General features: G+C 40.6%; 1 non-coding gene across 1 annotated transcript; it reads right to left on the reverse strand.

Annotated features, from left to right (window-relative positions):
- Positions 1–5,038: 5,038 nt before the first annotated feature.
- Positions 5,039–5,142, reverse strand: LOC126004721 (U6 spliceosomal RNA). The gene has a single exon (XR_007493983.1). It is a non-coding gene; the product is annotated as a U6 spliceosomal RNA (small nuclear RNA).
- Between the last annotated feature and the right edge of the window lie 254 nt (positions 5,143–5,396).

The raw sequence follows: 5,396 nt of genomic DNA on the forward strand, positions 1-5,396 counted from the left end.
ATGGGTCTGAAACATGGAAATCATTTTAGCCCATTCTAGGGGCTGAGGGTCACTCTCTGAGAAACTTTTTCCTCCTTGACTTAGGTCTGAATTTGAAGGTGGATGAAGAGAACTCTGGTTTTCATTCTTTTCTGCAGGGCTCACATACATGGCAGTGTATATAGAGACCACTATCAATGGTGCGCAGGGTACCAGTCCTGAGGGTCCCACATGCCAAGCATATAACCCAGCCCTTTGAACCATCTCTTTAGCCTCTTCCTGCCTTCCATTGTTACAAGAAACTAAATCTATCAGAGATCGAGCCTCCGACTTCATATGAACACGTGTGCGTGCGTGCGTGTGTGTGTTTCAGCCCACATCTAGTGATGCTCAGGGGGATACCCAGGTTGGCCACACTGATGGCAAAGAGTTGTACAATCTTTCTGGCCCTTGATTTCATATAAGCTTAATTGCAGTCTCACTCTAAATACAGTTCTATTTGGAACCAGGGCTTTCTTTCTTTCTCTCTTTCTTTCTTTCTCTCTTCTTCTCTTCTTTCTTTTCTTTCTTTCTTTTTCTTGTCTTTTCTTTCTTTCTTTCTTTCTTTCTTTCTTTCTTTCTTTCTTTCTTTCTTTCTTTCTTTCTTTCTTTCTTTCTTTCTTTCTTTCTCTCTCTCTCTTTCTTTCTTTCTTTCTCTCTCTCTTTCCTTCCTTCCTTCCTTCCTTCCTTCCTTCCTTCCTTCCTTCCTTCCTTCCTTCCTTCCTTCCTTCCTTCCTTCCTTCCTTCCTTCCTTCCTTCCTTCCTTCCTTCCTTCCTTCCTTCCTTCCTTCCTTTTCTTTCTGCTTTTGGGCCACACCTGGCAGTGCTCAGAAGGTACTTCTGGCTCTAAGCTCAGAAATTACTCCTGGCAGCTCTGAAGACCATAAAGGATGCCGAGGATAAAACCTGGGTCAGCTGTGTGCAAGGCAAACACCATATTTGCTGTGCTATTGCTCTGGCCCCACAACCACCAAAGTCTTAACTCATTTCAACATTAGCCCTCAAACCAGAAGCCCAACCTAATTGTCCTCTAAATCAGGTATGAATGCGAGATATATCCATTCTGTAGAAACAACCCCTCCGTGCATTTCTGAACTATAGTGGTGGGCAGGTATAGGCTAGACACGCTCATTCTATATGAGAGGCAACCAATGGAAGAAATAAAGGGGCCAGATAGATAGAATAATGGATATAGTGCTTGCCTTGCATGCAGCTGACCTGTGTTCAAATCTGGCACCCCATATGAACCGCGAGCACAGCCAGGAGTAATCTCTGAGTGCAGAACCAGAATTAAGTCCTGAACACTGACTGCTGGTTGTGACTCACAAAGAAAAACATACAAAAAGGAGACAGCCTTAATGATCTCTGAATTACCTGAAGCCTTGTTTATTTTCTTTCTTTCTTGAAGCATATATAGGATTTGGTGCCCCACAGGAAAATCAAACAGCCCAACAACCTTCTATCCTGCTTTCTCTGCTCCCTCCCCTTTGGCCAGGCAATGTCTCCACTGGCACAATAATATTAATATGATTCCTGGCTGTGCTGAGATGTCTAAGTCGATGAGTTGCATCCATGATCTCCTTATCAAATAGTTGATAATAGTTGTTTGATCTTCTTCTCTTTAAAACAAGCTTTTTGGCTTCTTTAAAAAATAGATAGGCTGATAATTTTTCAAATCTTTAAGTTCTGGTTTCTTTTTGGCTTACCAATTCCTTTTCAATCTGTCTATTTTTTCACATATTACTATAAAGGCAGGAGGAACCAAGCCACTCTCTCCATGTTTGCTCAAATTTTAGATCAACACCCAATTTCATTGCTTGCAGTTTCGACCTTTCATAAAACATTCTAGTTCTCTGAGTTCTTTGCCACTTGTCAAGGATTGTCTTTCCTCCAGATAACATACTCCTCATTCTGTCTGCACTACTCTCTATCTTCATATTTCTACCACATATGACACAAATCTGCCTTTCTATACCCAGTTTCAAGCCCTTTGATGTAAATATCTATAGCAGTACCATCCTGCTTCTATTGAGAAGTACCAATCAAAAGCTGCGTTAGCCAGGGTTCTTCCAAGCAAAGAGAAACTTCATCCACAATTGAGCTGTTTGTATCAGAAGATCGAAAACCAAAGTCCACAATCAGCAGGTGGAATGTGGAGTTCCCTCTGACTCAGCCTTTGGGATCTATTCTATTCTCATCTTCAGTTAACTGGAGGAATCTGACCCACATTAGGGAGGGCAATGTGCTTGATTCTGTCCACTCTGTCCATTGAAGTCATCAAGAACAACCTCAGAACTTCATGAGCAGTTACATGAATACTTATGAGTACAGTTAGGCAGGGTGCTTGCCTTTCATGTGGCCGGCCTAAGTTCAATCTTCAGCATCCAATATATTTCTCCAATCCCACCAAGAGAGATTCCTGAGTTCAGAGCCAGGAGTAAACCCTGATCATTGCCAGGTGTGGGCTCCCCCAAGTTACCTACTAGTACAATACAACTCTCAATGTCACATTCATCACATTCATCCTATTTATAGCTGCCTAATGTATTTAATGACATCTTTATTTGTCCACATATGTTATTCAATGTAATATCTTTCGTTAAAATAAAAACTACATCTGTATATAATGTGTCTCCCTATTACTTATCATTTTTTATATTGAACATTTATGTTACTGGTATGAGTGTAGCTCTGCCTGCCTACTTCAAGTTACTATTTCCTTGTAGAATTGTTTCCAAACATTTTATGTTGAGTCCATCTTTGGGTTAGAACCTAAGATACATTTCCTATAAGCAGTAAATAGTTCATTTTATTCACTTTTGTTTTCTGATCCATTGTTTTAGTCTATGTAGATTTAATTTTATTATTAAAATAATAAAGTATGGGCCCAGAGAGATAGCACAGCAGCGTTTGCCTTGCAAGCAGCCGATCCAGGACCAAAGGTGGTTGGTTCAAATCCCGGTGTCCCATATGGTCCCCCATGCCTGCCAGGAGCTATTTCTGAGCAGACAGCCAGGAATAACCCCTGAGCACCACCGGGTGTGGTACAAAAACCAAAATAATAATAATAATAATAATAAAGTATAAATATTGCCATTTTATTATTTTGGGGGTTATTTCAGTATTTTCTTTTTTGGGGGGGGTCACACCCAGCAGTGCTCAGGCTCTGGCTCAGGCTCACACTCCTGGCTCTACGCTCAGAAATCGCTCCTGGCAGGCTCAGGGGACCCTATGAGATACCGGGATTTGAATCACCATTCTTCTGCATGTAAGGTAAATGCCATACCTCTATGCCATCTCTCTGGCCCTTCAGTATTTTCTTAATTTGTCATTGTTTTGGTTTTTCTCTTATACAGTTTATTCTTTTATAACCTATTGTCATTTCTTTGTGCTAAATTTTATTTGAAATGTTGTGCATTTGTCTTTCAGATTTTTCTTGAATGCTGGCTCTAGGTTTATGTGTAAAGTTCTGTATTCATAGTTGACTAGAAGCATTGATCTTACATTTATTATAATTGACCACCTTTCTACTTTTCTAACCTTCCCCCTTGTACAATTTTTGTGTCATATCTTTTGATGGAATGAAGGGTAATCTAGTTAATTAGAGATTTTATGTTAACTTTTGGGGGGCCTCTTGAGGTACCACCCCCAGCTGTGCTCAGGGTTTATTCCCTGGCTCTGTGTTCAGTGATCATCTATTACAAGCCTTGGAGGACCATTTGCAGTGTGCAGGGGTTTTGAATAACTGTACTATCTCTCTGGTTCTAACTGGTCCTCTGAGGCTACCAGGAGTGATTCCTGAATATAGAGTATGTCCTGAGCATTGGCTTGTGTGGCCAACATACACATCCTAAAATAAGCCCCCAATCAGTAACTTATTCTTTTTTACTTTTAGTAGCTTATTCTTTGACCCCACACTCATACTGAGCATACAGTAGGATGGTGGGACTCTCATTCATCACATGGCAATGACCTAAGGAAGTCAAGGAAACAAACTTATTTATTTATTTATTTTGTTTTTTTCGGCCACACCTAGTGATGCTCAGGGGTTACTCCTGGCTATGTGCTCAGAAATCGCCCCTGGCTTGGGGGACCATATGGGGCACTGGGGGATTGAACCATGGTTTGTCCTAGGTTAGCTGCATGCAAGGCAAATGCCCTACTACTATGCCACTGCTCCAGCCCCTAAACTATTTATTTACTGATTGGTTTGGGGGCCATACCCAGTGGTACTCAGGGGCCACTTCCTGGCTCCGCACCCAGAAATCATCCTAGAAATTGTCCCTGGCAGCTGGGGGACCATATGAGATGCTGGGAGTTGAACTGGGTTCCTTTTAGGTTCGCCACATGCAAGGCAAATGCTCTTCTGCTGTGCTATCTCTTTGGCCCTGTTAAACAAGATACCTCGAGCAAGGCAAGTGTATACTATTTCTATCTCTCTAGTCTCTCCTTATCTGTAGTTTTTTTTTTTAGTTTTTTGGCTACGTCCAGCAATGCTGAGGGGTTACTCCTAACTCTGCACTCAAGAATTACTCCTGGTGGTACTTGGAGAACCATATGGAATGATGGGAATCAAACCTGGGTCAGCCATGTTCAGGACGAGCTCCTTACCCATACTGTATTATTGCTCCTGCCTCTTTATCTTTTTTGCCCTACATGCTTGCAGTATTTTTTGAGCTCTTTAAGCCTCTTGTATTTGGATATATAATTCCTTTCCAAATTAGGGACAGTCTTGCTCTATTTCTTCAAATAAGGATACCCCTATCTCTGTCTTTTCTTCTCTAATACAGATATTGTTCTTCTGGATGTTGTCCCATAAAACTCTTCCACTGTTTCCACATTTTCAAATTCTTTTTTCTGTTTGCTGTTTGGATTTGGGTGTTTTTCACTGCCATACTTTCCAACTCATCAACTCCATTGACTATTTCTTCTTATTTACTGTTAAGTCTCTCTATTGTATTTTTCTATTCAGCTATTGTATTTTTAAATCCATTATTTCTGTTTGTTTGTTTTTTTGTTTAAAAATATGGAATGCTTCAGAAATTTGCGTGTCATCCTTGTGCAGGGGTCATGTTAATCTCTGTATCGTTCCAATTTTAGTATATGTGCTGCCGAAGTGAGTACTGAAACTATTTTTAATAGTTTCTCTGTCCTTGTTATAAATCTCATTTTGTTTATTCATTTTTTTAATTCCATTTAACATTGTTAGAACTGTTGCTTTAAAATCTTTCTCAAGCAAGCTACTTAGGCTTACTACATTTGAACATTCCCCTAGAATTTTGTTTTGTGCCATCATTTACGACAGATTTCCTTTTCCTGGTCTTATTGGAGGTGGTTTATCGCTGCTGAGTGCCGATCTGAGCTGAGCAGCTGTCCCT

The sequence above is a fragment of the Suncus etruscus genome, chromosome 3 (assembly GCF_024139225.1).
Source record: "Suncus etruscus isolate mSunEtr1 chromosome 3, mSunEtr1.pri.cur, whole genome shotgun sequence".
NCBI lineage: Eukaryota > Metazoa > Chordata > Mammalia > Eulipotyphla > Soricidae > Suncus > Suncus etruscus.